Source organism: Rosa chinensis, chromosome 7 (assembly GCF_002994745.2).
Source record: "Rosa chinensis cultivar Old Blush chromosome 7, RchiOBHm-V2, whole genome shotgun sequence".
Classification (NCBI taxonomy): domain Eukaryota; kingdom Viridiplantae; phylum Streptophyta; class Magnoliopsida; order Rosales; family Rosaceae; genus Rosa; species Rosa chinensis.
Window position 1 is genome coordinate 51720941 of NC_037094.1, and position 16607 is coordinate 51737547.

At 39.4% G+C, this 16607-nt stretch overlaps 1 pseudogene; it reads right to left on the reverse strand.

Moving 5' to 3' along the window:
• Window positions 1–824: 824 nt before the first annotated feature.
• LOC112180282 lies at window positions 825–9834 on the reverse strand (annotated as a pseudogene).
• Window positions 9835–16607: the final 6773 nt, after the last annotated feature.

The following is a 16607-nucleotide window of genomic DNA, read 5'->3' on the forward strand; positions in this document are numbered from 1 at the left end:
ATTAAATTGGCCATCGGAAGTTTCCGATTGGATTATTGTCAAGTGTCCGATGTGGGCCTTGGATTGTTATGTGATTGGTCAAGTCTCTAATATGGGACTTGTGACCCGATTTTCAATGTGGAATCGGGTTTGTCAATTAATTCCACGTGCATACCTAGAGCTAGGTTGCACGTGAGGGGGCGTGTTGGAAAGGAAAGATCCCACATTGGAAAAGTGACAAATAAAATATAACTTATAAATGGGTGGATCTCATCCAATTGTACCGAGGCCTTTTGTGATTAAAACCCAACACCTATCGGATGGTTAAGTTGGGACAATATCGGTACAATGGTGGGCCACGAGCCACACTTGTCTCTATTTAACAAAATTGCACCAGATCCGGTCCATCCCTACACCATGCGTATATTGTTTGTATAAGCAAGAGAGAGAGAGAGAACCTGTAGGAAGCTCTCAGTGAGAAGACTCGTCGTGATATTGTTGGTACCCTGCATCGTCAGCTTCGTCATGCAGTTTAGAACTTTATCCAAGCCTGGAAACTTGTTGGTAAGTCGGGCACTGCATGAAGCTGTCTGCAGTCATTCAAATATAGAATCTGAAGCTTGGAAAGATTTCCCAGGTTTGGAAGCTGATGAAATCTATTTTTTTCCTAGATATAATTTTTCTAAAGAAGGTAGACTCCCAATGACAGCATTTGGAGCATGGTAAGGCCACTCAAGCTTGGAACGCTATGAAAATTATTTCCTCCTAGATCTAGAACTTCTAAAGAAGATAGAGAACTCCCAAGATCCTTAGGAAATATTGCATCATCAGTCACTTTGCAGTTTCTAAGGAGGCGATTTCAGAGATAAAGATTCCAGGCTACATGGAGATGATGACTTCAGAGTCTTTATTTGTACTAGGGATGGTGTTGTTCTTATAGTTGTGAAGTCTGCAAGAATGGTTGTCAGTGATACCATGTTCCTCAAGTCCACCGCCGGGGTTTCAAACTTTGAACAACCTGAGAGAATAACAGTATCAACAGATTTCAACTTGTAGAAACTCCTTGGGAGATCCTTAATCATCTTGCAGTCCCGCAGATTTACCAAAGCTAGTGCTTTAAGAGCTCCAATGGACTCGTGAACCTCAGACAAACAGTCACAGTCTTCAAGTATCAACTGCTCCAGATTTGGGAGTTTCAAAAAGTCTGGAGTTTGTGTTATGTAAGGGCAGTGGCTGAGATTAAGAATCTTCAGCTTCTCAAGTAACTGTTAGATAGCCAAAATAAAACAAAATTCAAAATCAAAAAAGAAGAGAGAGAGCAAGATGTGTTCGTGGAATTATCAATCCAGAAGCAGATAAAGAATATGATCGGTGGAAGTTACATATACTTGTACCTCTGAATCCTTCCAAGCTTGTGTGATGTTGCTATATTGAAGGTCAATAGCAACAAGGTTTGGTTGCATAAACCCCTTTGGTATGAAGTCAAGAGGAAACTCATGCCAGCACAACCATCTTAATTTGTGCATGGGATAATCTTTGTAGCATTCACTGAGTTGTACGTACGTAGTCAAGTTGGAGCAATCTTAGACTCTTCATATTCTTAAATGCTTTTGTGCTGAAACTTACCCTATTAATTAGAATCTTTTGGCACATACAATGTGAGTCCTAGAATGTTTTCAGTTCCCTGATAATAAAAGGCATAAACACCAAGGAAGGGCTATTTGCAAGTTATAATGATATATATATATATATATATATATATATATATGAAATAGAGGCAGAGTGATAAATGCATGAACCACAGGGGAGGTACACGACCTTATGTGGGAAAGGAGATGTATTGGATTACACACATCCAGCGCATAATGGTTATATGATATGTATATGAGTACTTTACGTTAAATCCATATAGCACAAAATATGATTGGGAAGGTACTTATAGATTTGCTTGTCAACACGTCTATTACATCTTCACGACTCCAAACTCTTGTACGTTTTCCAGGGTGGTTAGTCGAGTCTTGGCGTACCATTTCTCTACCCATGTCTCGAAGCAAATCATGCATCATCAGCTTGTTTCCTCCATCAACAGCTACAAGACAACGTTGAATAAGGACTCTGATTTCTATTTCTGCAGAAAAGCCGCAACCATCCAATATTTGTATAACATTGTTCTTATCCATCCCAATAAAGAAACAAGCTATGTCAAGGAATATTTCCTTTCCATCATTACTTGTCCATCAGTGCTGATTTGGAGCTTTTCCCAAATTTGGACATTATCAGGAATTCTCTCCAATTTCTGCAGTGCACTTTCCCACTCTATAATGCTCCTTCCAAACAGGAAACCTCCTAATACTTCAAGAGCTAGTGGCAAACCCCCACAATAAGTAAGAACACTTCTTGAGAGTTCTAAATATTCTTCATCAGGACAGCTATTACCAAAAGCATGCCAACTAAAGAGCTCAAGAGCTTCATCTTCATTCATTGCTTCTGTCAAATAGATTGCATCCACTCTCAGTTGCCTTAGCAACTGTTCATCTCAATCTTGTTGTTATTAAGACTATACTTCCTGGACCAAACCATGTATTGTTTATAGGGTTTATAGCCAACGCATTCAGCTGGCTTATTCGATCAATGTCATCAATTATGACAAGTACCCTTAAACCTCTAAGCTTTTTCTTGATCACATTGATCCCTCTATGAACACTATCTACCTTTATCTTGGTTGTTCTCAAGATATGAGAAAGAAGTTGTTCTTGCAAAAGAACCTCACCATTGGTTTGCTTTGTAGTTTCCCTAACATTTGAAAGGAAACTTCTACCTTCAAATTCACAGAAAAATTGGTTATAAAAGGCCTTGGCAACTGTTGTTTTACCAATTCCAACCATACAAACATCATTTCGCGCAACACGTACCTAGCCCATAGTTTATATATTCCACACGAGAAGTTAGTCCAATTGGGTGCATAGCTATCTGCAAGTGTTCAGTACTCTGAAGCTTTCCAGTAATATGGTCAACAATTTTCCTGATAAAGCTTGCCTCATGCCTAGCAATTGTATTCATAACCAGAGATAAGAAACATTAGGCAACAACAAAAATAAAATGAATTAACTATTACTTAGTTTGACAATATATAGGTTCACTAAATACACAATATTTAGCTACTATTTGTAACTATTGCGCAAAAGTCTAGCAAGAGGAAGAGAGAAGCAGTAGCCAACTCTGGAGTATTTCAAAATATTTAAGTTGAATATTAGAGAAATGTCCAAGAAAAATTAGTGAATTTGTTGAAGGATATCGACATAATGTGTGCCTCTACAAACTAGGGTTAGAGTTGTAATAGGAAAGTACCCTAGGTATACTAATCGTATTCTGATTCTGTTACCTTTTGTGTACTCTGTAAACTCCCTATATAAAGGGCTCCTATTATCAATAATAAACACAATTCTATTCTCCTACAACACGTTATCAGCACGAGTTCTAACCCTAGCTTCAGAAAAAGAAAAAAAAACTTTTCTCTCTGCCGCCAACCCAAAAAAAAAAAAAAAAAAAGGAGAGGCCGAACCTCAGCCTCACCGGCCTCCAAACTGCAGCACTCACGCACCCAGCAGCAGCCACGCACCCAGCTCCCAGCAGCAGCCCTCCAGCGCCTCCTTGCAGCCCGCGCTGCACACCAGCTCGCAGCCTAACCATCTGCCGCACGACCTGCAGCAATCTGCCCCTGCCCAGTCTGCACGACCTGCAGCACCCCTGCGCCGGTGCTGCTGCTTCCTTCCTGCCAGCGACCAGCCGCGCATGCTCCAGCCACCCATCTCAGATTAGGAAGAAGAAGAAGAACAGAGGAAAGAAGGAAGAAGAAGACCAAAGAAGAAGACCGAAAAAAAGGAAGAAAAAAAAAGAGAGGGACCCGGCCAGAAAAAAAAAAAGAAGAAGAAAAAAAGAGAAGAGAAGGCTGGGCCCGGAAAGAAAAAAGAAGAAGAAAAAAAAAAGAAGAGAAGGGCTGGGCCCGGAGAGAAAAAAAAGGAAGAAGAAGAAAAAAAAGGGAAGGGAGAAGGGCAGCCACCAACTGCAAATTTCCGACCAGATTCCAACTACACGCCTGCATCAACACGCGCGTGTCTTCAAGTCAAGAACAATCACGTAAGTTTTTATAATTAAGGTTGCTGCTTTCTTGTATTTAAATTCCTTTTATTTTCTGCAAATATTGGAATATATATATGTTGTCAAATGATTTTGAGTACTTAACAAAGCGGAATTGTGGGGATTCACGCTTAACGAACTAAGAGTGTTCGTATGAACTAAGAGTGTTCATAATTAAACGAACTAAGAGTGTTCATGTGAACTAAGAGCGTTCACAATGCTTGGACTAAGAGCGTCCGTAAGCATCAAATTGTGACCATATTAAAACATCACTATTGGTCTAATCCAAAAGAGATTCTTAGAAATTGATTTCTTGGTAGCATAGCTCGGAAATCTTATTATTTTAGTTTTCGTGGAAGTTTAACTCCGAAACTAATATATCTTCTCTTCTTATTTTCAGGATGTTGAATGAACCTAGACTCGACTTTCCCATGATTGACTCAACAGGCTCGGATTACCACAGTTGGGTAACCGATGTTGAGAACCATCTCACTTCAAAGGGAATATTACCCATAATCCAGGCACCTAACCCGGATCTTATGTTCAACCGAACATCTACAAAGCATGCTCAAGCAGTTATCTTGATGCGACGCCATATGGATAAGGCACTCAGATTGGAGTATATGTCGATCAAGAATGCAAGAGAGCTATGGGTAGCGCTAGAAGAGCGCTTTGGCAATGTCCAAGATTCCCTCCTCCCTGACTTGAAGGTTCAATGGAACAATCTGCGCTATGCTGACTTCAAGTCTGTTGCTGAATATAATTCAGAAGCTCTTCGCATACAGTCCATGTTGAGGTTTTGTGGACAACTTGTCACAGAGTAAGAGCTAATTGAGAAAACTCTCTCCACCTTCCCTGTTTCAGCCATTGTGGTATCAAAGCAATACCGTACTGAAGTCAATGCTGGACGGATCACGAGGTTTCATCAGCTTATCAATATTATATCTGTAGCCGAGAAGCATGATAACATACTCGTGAGGAATTATAATTCAAGGCCCATTGGAACTAAGAGCATTCATGAGGTGAATTATAATGCACCCAAAGGAGGGCGCAAGGAGCGGTACCCTAAGAATGGGGGGCATGAGGGACGTATGGGCCCATATAACCGCCCTAATCAGGAAGGAAACCGCAAGTTTGGTGTGGATACACGTGGTGGTAATGCCACATGTGGGAGAGGGGGTCGTGGTATCCCTAGCCGTAATGGTGGCTTAATGGGTCGTGGTGGTGGCACCAACCCTCCTAGGGAACGCCTGCAACGTGCACAACGTGCACCTCAATTAAAGGGAGGCAACCGCAATGATGAGTGTCATCGATGTGGATCAATTGAGCATTGGTTCAAGCAATGCAAGGCAAGCGAGGAACTAGCTGCAAGCTACAGGGCATATAGAGACATGAGAGAGCAAGAAGTGTACCTTGCAGAAGAAGAAGAAGGTGGTGGAGATGTCAATCTCACCATAGAGGACTTCAAAGCAGAAGATGAAGTGCACATGGATGCAACAGACTTTGATTAGTCCTTTTTATTTTCCAAGAACTTTTGTAATGGCAATTTGCCTTAGTCAATAAATGACAATTGTCTTAAACTCTTTCTTATGTGGCGGACCCAATAAAATGTGATGTCTAGGAAAGTCATTGAGATTATTGGTACTTAAGAGAGCCTCGCTCCACCAACATCTCTCTCTACTTTCCTGGTCATATTTGATTAGAGTTACCAAACGGATAGAGTGACTACAATGTGTCTTACTTTGATTTTATTTTGGATTAGACTTTGGAAACTTTGATGTAATCATTGGCTATTAATAAAGTGTCAATTCTTTTACTTAATGCCTTGGACATACCTTAATTCGAACTTTATTATATAAGAGCCAATGGTTTTCATGTGGAAACACATTATGATAATGGACAGAGTTCCTTTGCATCACCTCTAATGACTACGGACATAAACGAGTATTAGAGAAACTTATGTGTCGCTCTAGTGGGTTGTATGCAACCACTATTTGAGTTATTGAATCCAACTATGTCATGAGAGACGACTTATGGGATTTTGGCACATATAGGCTTTGACATGATGATCCGTGTATTAAAGACTTACACGGACATCCATTTTCAGAATGAAGAAAAGTAAGAACCAAGAATTGGTTTGAGGAGCTGCACATGTGCCTCATGGCGCCATGATTGTGCAAAGACAGGCCATACATGGCCAGTGCCGCCTACCCCCTGCGGCAAATGCATGGCATTGACGCCAAAAACTCCTCTCTCTACTTTTCAAGTCTATTGTGACACTATGGCTTCACCAAAACCTTTATTGGTTGATTATAAAGCCCATGTTTCGTTCTGTAAAGCCTGTTATTTAGGATTGAGACCATCCTATGCAAAGGAGATTGAGGAAATAATTCCATTCTCACAAAGAATCTAAGGGAATTCTATGGATTTGATCAACCAACTTGCGGACCATATAGATGTTTTATGGTGTTGGTTGATACGCAAACACGCTGGTCACGTGTTGTGCCATTATCCACTCTTAATGTTGCTTATACTACACTCCTAGCACATAACATATGGCTACGGGCTCACTACCCAGATCATCCCACTAAGTCAATTTGACTTGATAATGCTAGAGAATTTACATCGACAGTTTTCGATGACTATTGCATATCATTGGGTATTGATATCGAGTATCATATTCCCATGTACACACCCAATTGGTCTCGCGGAAAAGCCACCATTAAACGACTACAATGGTAGCCCGGACATTGGTAATGCGCACCAATATTTCCGCTTGGGTTATGCAATAACGCATGCAGCTATGCTAATTCGTCTACGACTCATAGCAGCCACTCAACTTTTATTTGCGTTACAGCTAGTGACTGGGTTCAAGTTTAATATCTCGTATTTATGCATATTTGAGTGTGCGGTTCATGTGCCAATTGCGTCGCCACAGTGCATCAACATGAGTCATTGCAACGAATGCATATATATATATATATATATATATATATATTTGTTGGACATGAGTCTCCAACTATAAGTCCGCCATGTAGAACTCTTGACAGGCGATCTCTATTTCGCTGGATTTGCGAATTGTCACTTTGATGAGACAGTCTTCCCGTCGTTAGGGGGAGATTAGAACGTCAATGTTCAACAGGAACGACAGGAATTGTCATGGTCTGTCCTCACTATGTCTCATCTTGATCCCCTAAAAGTGACGAGATCACATATACCTGCTGCAAACATGCCTGCAAGGATTGATGTCCCCACAAGAGGACATGGTGCCACCCAGAGAAGATGGGTATTGCACCACTACCATGGATGGTAGTATGGTGACGCAACAAAGGTGGCATAATGGCGTCATAGGTCATGGGTTCCGCTAGAGAGAGTAGGAGACCCATAGGTTCGATGGATTCTCGCCCTAAGAATAGAGCGAGTTTGGCACAACTTGATCCATTGATCATTGATACTCATAATCCGTCTCATAAGAATATTTTGGATTGTGGTTATGTCCAAGAGACATCGTTGGGGGACGCCTCAATGTTAGAACCAATTCCTGAAAATATAGAGATCTCTACGAACTACACTAGTGTACATGAGGACGTGGAATTATTGAGACCAATGACATCGAACCTTACTCCGTTGAAGAAAGCCAACGTAGAGAAAATTGGCCTAAATGGAAAGATGCGATCCAGGTTAAATTGGATTCACTAACGAAAAAGAAGGATTTCGTGCCTGAGATGTCAACACCTCCTAAACATAAAACCTATTGACATTAATAGGTCTTCGTTAGATAGCGTGATGAGAAAAGGAGATGGTAATCTCGCCTTATGGCACAAGGTTTCTCACAACGCTCTGGAATCGACTACGAGAAGACATATTCTCTCGTAATGGATGTCATTGCACTCCACTACCTTGTCAATTTGGTAGTTTCCAAATAACTGAACATGCAGCTTACGAATGTGGTCACTACGTATCTCTATGGGGATCTAGATACGGAATATAATGAAGGTTCTTGTGGACTTTATTTACCCAAGTCAAGTGGCTCTAGACCACGGAGCGCATTTGCAACGAGGTTGAAATGCTCACTAAAATGACTACTTGATTGGGAAGGGATATGATGAACTATGCCCACGCGTTTCCATTACAAGTTCCGGATTTGCAATTGTCGCGGTTTATGTTGATAAACATAATTGGAACCCTTGAGAGTTAAGGGAAACCGCTGAACACCTGAAATCCGAGTTTGAGAGGAAGGACCTTGGGAGAACATGGTTTTGTCTAGATTCAGAACTTGTATACCGTGTCAATAGACATTTTTGATAAAGTCAAAAATGCACTCCCATGGTCGTCCGTAGTCTTGGCCCTAAAAGGGATCCGTTTCGTCCCAGGGATGATGACGAAGACGTGTTAAAAACGAAAGTGTTTACTTATGTACAATAGGCGCATTGTTGTACTTAGCACAATACAAGACCGGACACCTCAATTATAATGAACTTGTTGGCTAGACATAGCCCCGCGCTAACGCAACTCCATTAGAATGGTATAAAGACAATCTTTCGATATTTGAGAGGTAAGATTGATATGGGCTTGTTCTATCCCTACAGAGAAAAGAGACAACGGAAATGTAGGATCGGACTCCACAAGGCAAAATGCCACCTTCCGTGCTCCTCCTCCTCTCTATCAAAATGACAACATGCACTTCTAAATACTGAAGTGAACCAAATCCGATAAGAGGATAATGTAGCGGACTTATTTACTAAGTCGTTACCAAAATCCACCTTCGAGAAACATGTGAAGAGCATCGGATTGAGAAAGTTATCCGAACTCCCATGATTGTAGCAATCAGGGGGAGATATTGACATCAGGGGGAGGCATGATGTCTACATGTTCGATCTCGAAGAGTGAAGGACGTGTTGTGCTCTTTTTGTCCTTCGACCAAGGTTATTTTTGTCCCACAGGGTTTTTGTTACCTGGCAAGGTTTTTAACGAGGCAACAATTAAAGCGTCATCACCAAGTTTGAGCGGCACAAGGGGGAGTGTTGAAGGATATCGACATAATGTGTGCCTCTACAAACTAGGGTTAGAGTTGTAATAGGAAAGTACCTTAGGTATACTAATCGTATTCTGATTCTGTTACCTTTTGTGTACTCTGTAAACTCCCTATATAAATGGCTCCTATTATCAATAATAAACACAATTCTATTCTCCTACAACAGAATTTACCTATCTGCGGTGTTTCCAAGATCCCAGCCAGATTTCAATGAGAGCAGCTCTCCACCTCTGCACCTTATCCATATCCGACAGAAAGCGCTTTTCATGTTTCCGAAATGCTTGTGCAAAACTACCATTCTATTTCCTGACATCTGAAGGATCAACATCATAGAATATCGGAAAAACCATTTGCCTCGATGTTATTTGTCTACACTCCATGATCTTCACCAGCTCGTCCAGACACCAAGTGGATTCTGCATATTTGCTTGAGAAAACAATAACAGAAATACTGGACCCTTGGATTGCCTGCACCAATTCAGAAGTTATATCTTCCCCCCTTCTTAGCTGGTCATCAATAAAGGCGTTGATTCCTGCACCTTGCAATGCCATGTAGAGGTGGCCTGTGAAGTTGTTCCGTGTGTCTTCACCTCTGAAGCTCAAGAACACATCATAAATCCATTGTTCTGACAAGGTGGAAGATGAAGATGAAGAGAAGGCTTCATGGAATGTCCTTTTAGCCATTAGTAGCACACGGACTGCAGGCAGGGTCAACTCCAAATGGATTAACAGTAGACCGAACCAGAAAATTGTGATTAGAATCTGGCGGGTACTGAGATCGAACAACAAAGTTGAAACAATCTTGTAGATGGATCACATCAGAGACGATCGAGCACAGCGATGGCCAGCATGAACAATTCAGGTACCCAGAATCAGCAGCGTGAGCTTTTGCTCCTCTGATACCATAATAGAATTATGGTAATAAACTCAATATGATCTCACAGAATTACAAAGATGTTCACACTTTCTAATCCTTATCGAGCTCAAAGTCTCAATCACAGTAGCCTCTAATAAAACCTCTCTACAAATTCTCACGGCTTTTCTTAATTACATTACAGTAACAACCATGCTTATTGACTAATCTACTAGCTTAAGATCGACTTGGGCAAATCTCTAACCACTTGACATAAAAGTCATCACTTACCACATATATCACACTATCCATTAGCGAATCTCTAATGGGTAAGAGAAGCTGTCCATTATACACTTGACAGCTGTCACACAACACTTTCTTCTTTGGGAAAATGCCTCTTTACTCTGTTTGTACAAAAATACTTCTCATTCACCTAAGCAACAAATCTTTCTTCCCACTCACACAAACCTTTTTTCATTTTCCCTCCCATCTACCCAAATTAGCCATTAAAATACCACTAGTACCACTAGTACTTTTTTTATCTTTTTAACTTTTACCGTTTACTTTTATTTTTACTATGAATAGTATATGTGTGCGTGTGTGTGTGTGTAATCTTGCTCTGCTAAGAAGGTCATTAGCTCAGCTAAAGGAACAGATTTTCATATTTTGACCACTTTTCGATTACATATTCACATTTTAATCATTCAGTGTTTAGGTATATATAAGTATATCATCTCTGCAAATTTTCAGGCAAATTGATGATCGTTAAAACGTCCAAAACTTCAATTTCTATCATTAGTTGAGTTGAATTGATCACTGCATGCAAAGAAACTAGTAAAGAATTACAAGAAGAACGAGAAAAGTTAAAGAAGCTGAAAAATTTTAGGTCGGGACTTAGTAGAAAAACTCTCAGGGATATTATCTACTAGGTTCAAAGAAGAATCTACCAAGTTGAAGAACAAATTAAGATTATCAAATAAACTCTTGAGGAAGAACAAAAATTCTTGATTATTTCAGTATCGGTTAGATCCATTCTAGCTGATATCAAAGACTGTTTTGCTCAAAAACATGTCAGAAAAGTTTATGCTTCAAAGTTGGCTTTTCTTGACTAGCAAAATAGAATCCAAACTTCAAAATTATCAAGCCTTTTATACAGAAAAAGGAAATGAGAAGTGGCAAGTGTGCTTTCATACAAAGCACATGCAAGAAAATCAATACTCTATTGAATATATACCTGTGTAGAGTTTTAAATACTCTATACGACGAATATATTCATCTCTAAAGAGAAATCGGAGTAGAAGAGCTTGATCCTTCAAGACCAAGCTTAATTGAATACCTAGATCATCTATTTAGGAACAAGAGTCATGAAAAAGTTATAAAACAACTCGAGATCGAGATTTAATCTAAGGATTAATCAACTCGAAGAAATAAATTCTAGAGTAGCCAAGCTTGAAGTCAAGCTAGATTACCTGGAAAAAAAAAACAATATCTTTCTAATATTAAAAAAAAAAAGTTAGTAAGAACTGAGAATCTTGCTAACCACATCCATTAGCAAGCAGCTGAATTAAGAGACACTCAAGAAAACTTTCAAAAATTCTCATATCCAGGATCGGATAAATCAGAGAGTTGATCTAAAAGTACAATAGGTAGATGATAAAGCCTTAAGCTTTTGTCACCCTACCGAAAAACATGCTGAAAATGTAGAAACAATAATACATCAGTAAAACTATAGAGTCTTTCTATTGGAACTTCCAAATTTACTCACTTGACCTCCTATGCTTGTTACACCTCCTATCAACTTTGCAAGTATTAAAGTTCCTCAAATAACATCATTCATATAATTTGCAAATAAACTATTATCTTTAAAATATAAAACTTAGTTATTTCAATGACTTAATTACTCTATAAATTTTTTTTTTTATCAAAAGAGGTCAACCCATTATATAGATTCAGCAAGCAATACAAAAACGAAACATCCCTATGGGGTCGACAGAAAGAATCGTTCCTCAGAGCACCCTAAGACTCCTATTCTAAACAAGAACCAGTACCCAGTATATCCCAAGTACACCCACTTTTTAGAAAGTCCACGGACCATTATTTCATACAAAAACCTAGAAACTCCGAAGCGGAATAAAAAACCCCAGAGCTACTGGTTTTTGCGACCAAGATAAAAAAAAAATAAAAAAAATTAGGAGTAAAGGATGATGTATCATCATCCACTCCGTCTTCATTCATTAGAGCAGCCTAAATTGAGGATCCCCGATTAAACTTAGCCCAGCTAGAGATCCGTGCATCACACAGGAAGTCCACCGTCCAAAAGGCAAGCCCATGCCAAAGGCCCCAACCATAGGCAAAGGTCCACTCCAGGCCTAACAGTCTTAGAGCCTAGTAGCAAACCCTGGCATACCTAGTGACCCAAGAGCCGCCGCCCTCAGCAAGACCTCCCTCACCACTGCCGTCATAGCCTTTCCCATCATCGCCGCAATCCAGCGTAAGAGAAAGATCACCATGACTACCGTCACAGTGTAATTGCAGCCTAGCTTCAATCTTTGCTGCCGAAGGAGAAACCGGTTCGCCACCGATCACGTTGTCCTCGACCACCATACAAATCGAACAATCCCATCTGATAGGATCTGAGCCCACTCCGGCCTGAACAATTTAGCCATCACTGAGTCCCCGTCCCACATCACCTAACCCAAACACACTGGGAGGGAAATGCCCTGCTCCTCCTATCGTTGACGAGCTTGAAGTCAAGGAAACTCGCGCCATCTCAGCCAAGATGACTGCCATTAGAATCTCCAATCCATTCAGAAGACCAAACTGATCCGAACAAATATTAAAGAGACGTCGAAGCCAACCAACGACGTCACCAAGGAAGGGAGAAGAAAAAGAGACATTATCGCCCTTCCAAATCCAAAATGCAGAGCCACAATGTGGCTGAGAAACCTCTCTGCTGAGAGTCAGGAAATTTGCAGTGCCGCCATCGCCAATCAAGGCTGGGTGCGACCTTAGCAATCCTCTCTCGAGAGAAAGAGAGAGTGTCATTTTAACGTGTACACTATACCTCAACCTAACCCAAAAAATAAAAAATAGATTACTCTATAAATCTTAATTACATATCAATTCCTTAATCAGATAACATAAATCTCTTTTTCAATAAAAGAAAATCAAACACAAGATATTGAGTTTCATAATTTCTAATAAACAAGAAAATAACATGAACTATTCTATGGTTTTTTCTTTTCTTTTTTATTTTAGCTGTGCAAAAAAAAAAAGATTAATCATTTTTTCTTAATGTTTATTTTATTTTTTCTATTTTCTGTATCTCATGATTACTTATTTAATGTTAAAGGAAAAGCAAATTATGTGCCTTTATCAAAGTGACTGACGAAGATGGAATCAAGGAATTAGTAATTACTATCAATCAGCCAGGATTACGGATCTATCAGCATTTAATGTCATCATTGTAATTGATATTTCCATTGTAATTCTCTCCCTATATAAAGGAACTATGAAATGAAATGAGTAAACCAATTCCAATTCTCAATTTACTTTTACACGTTATCAGCACGTTCAGAGCAAATAGCCAAAAAAAAAAACCGTAGTTGAAAGTTTCTTTCTTCCTCCTGTCGAACAGTAAAAAAAAATTTAAAAAAAAAAAAACCAAAACAAAAACCCTAGAAGAAAAAAAACTTCTCCACCGCCACCAACAAAAAAAAAATCCATGCAGCAGCCCTGTGCCAGCAACCTGCACCCTCGACTCTCCCTCCGCGCGCACAACCCACCTCACCAAGCCTCCTCCCTAGCACGCGTCTTCATCTACCTACACGTTTTCCAAGCGGCGCCGTCCTTTATTAGACCCAGATTGGATTCGTCACTATTCATCAGCCCAGCCTAGCCTCTCAGCACCCTTGCATCCCTGTCTGTAGCCCAGTCTCAGACCGCCTTGCAGCAACCCACCTCCCCTGCACAACCCATCTGCCACTGCACCCAGCAGCAGCGCCCAGCCCCGATCCCTTCGCTGCCTCTGGCCAGCGCCCATGCACTCAGCCAGCCCACACGCACAGAACCAGAAGGAAGTAACTGAGAAAAGAAAGAAGAAGAAGAAGATGCGAAGAAGAAAATGAAGAAAAAGAAGAAGAAAAAATAAGGGGCTAACCCGGCCCCAAGAAAAGAGCCGGCCCTACAAAAAAAAAAATAGCAAAGAAAAAAAACAGGCCCTACAGCCCAGAAAAGAAAAAAAGAAAAAGCAGGCCAAGAAAAAGAAAAAGAAAAAGAAAACAATCAAAGGCTCCGTGGCCCACTACTGAAAAGAGAGAGGAAGCGGCCCAGTTTATCTCAAGCCTAAAATCATCGCTACGCACTTCTGCATCAACATGCGCGTGTGCTATGATCGTTTTGTTTTTTTCGAAACCAAGTATGTTCTCTTTTATTTACTTAAATTCATACTCCGGTATATTTAATTATTTATAATTAGAACTTTTGAGCATGTTTAGTTAGATAATATTGATCCTTTTAATCATGCCTTGTTATTTATGTTTTATATGATTATCTTTAAGCATGATTATATATTTTACTGTTTATAATTTTTGTAAAATTTCAAGCATGTTCTACTAATTTTATTTACGCTTATATAATTATTCCTAAGCATGCCTTTATATTATGCCATTTTATTATTAGTAAAATTTTGAGCGTGATATATTATTACTGTTATTATGTGTAGCATATATTGCGTTATATATTATTTGTGAAATTTGAGCATGTCTGTGATTTATGTTAATACCTTTTATAATTGTTTTATAGATAAATTGAATTTTTCTATGATAATGAAATTCATGCACCTTATAAATATATAATTAATGTGATAAAGCATTTTCACATAAGCGTCGGAAAAAAAATTGTGAACAGTACGAATCTTGGTCTTTAAATCTAATTCATATTCTTTGGAAAATAATTCACGTGGATATCTGTATGACTGTGTAATTTATATTTTCTCTCTTGTTTATGTAGATGGCTGATCCAACTCGACCTGAATTTGACATTTTGGACTCAGAAAGACTTGAATACCACCGTTGGGTTTCCGATGTAGAAACTGGCTTTGTGGCAAAAGACTACACTGCCACCATCAAAATTCCCACTGACCCCAAAGAATAGATTCAGAACAGAAATGGCGAAGTTGAATATATTTCTCCATATCATTATGTGAGGATTATACAAGGAAGATATCTCAAGCCTACCTGTGTGGGATATAATGGCCAGCCAAACTCTAGCATCCCCTGGATGAAAGCCATGTCCCTAGACTATATCCAAAAGATCATCGAAGAAGATAAAGAAAATACCTTCCTGGCAACAGGAGAGAAAATCTTAATCACTGCCTGTGATCACCCTGACGTGATAAGCAGTGACCTTTTTCTGTCACTTGAGAGAAAGGAAATTGATTCTACGTTGGCATGCTTACAGTGGATCCAAAAGCTTGAAACTGACAACCACTATAAGATGTATGCAGATACAGACGTAGACGATAATGAAGTTAAAGCTAGGATGGATGACAACTCTCTTGTCCTAGGCCACAATTCTGAAACAGATGAAAACATATGAAGCATCAGGTGTGAAAAGCACCGAAAGCAACTTTGGCTTTTCAGAAAAGAACAAGGTGAAAAACATTTCACCTAAAAGAATCTGCTTTTCGCCATACGACCTCCATCATCAGGAGCACTCTCGAGATCAGAAAATAATGGAGTTGTGCTGTACATTTTTATGTTTTGAATTCTAGTTTGAGTTTCGCTGCTCCCTATATAAGGAGCCTTAGGTTCAGTCTGTAAGGCATCAGAAAAGTGAAGAGAAGAGTCTTCTCTCAAGAAGTAAGAAAGCCATAGTAGCAGTGTGCTATTTCCTTCATGTCTAGTACTTTCTTTCTAAGTAAGTATCTGTAAATCATTCTCATGGATATCTAAACAACTTTTAGCTGTTTACCTAAGAATGAGGCTCTGAATTTTAGTCTGTAATTATGTTTGAATAAATAATTTCAGATTGCTCATCCACCTCATCTATATTTTTCAATATTTAAATGTTTATTTATATCTATTGTTAGCCTCAATCCTGTACTATTTTTAGGTTTAGACTTTCTGTTTCTGAGGAAGATTTGCCTCAGCTTAAGACAAAAATAAGCAGCAGTAATTCCGCCTCTTATAGTAACCGCTAGGCAAGGAGCTATTACGTGAAAAACTTGGGCATGTTGAAGGCTAGTTTTATTTCTTTCAAAAGTCTAAACAGGTTTTCTTAAAGAAAAAGCAAAGGTTAGACCCAAAAATTAGGATAGGACATCTTAGGCACTACTTTAGAAAAGACTATCCTTATAGGTCTTTTCCTCTAAGATTTGTGTAAATGGACACAATACAAACTTATTGGTGCAAGTGGGCACAATACATGTGATTTCTGGGTAAAAGGGAATTGACCCATTTTTAAAAGTTAAGTGACGAAAGTGTCGATCGAGTCATAGTTGAGTGACCAAAAATGATTATTTTTCCTTTTATTTTTTAAAATAATTTTTACTAACACTTTTCTAATGAGTTTTTCTTACACATGCAGAGCATTTGCGGAGCTT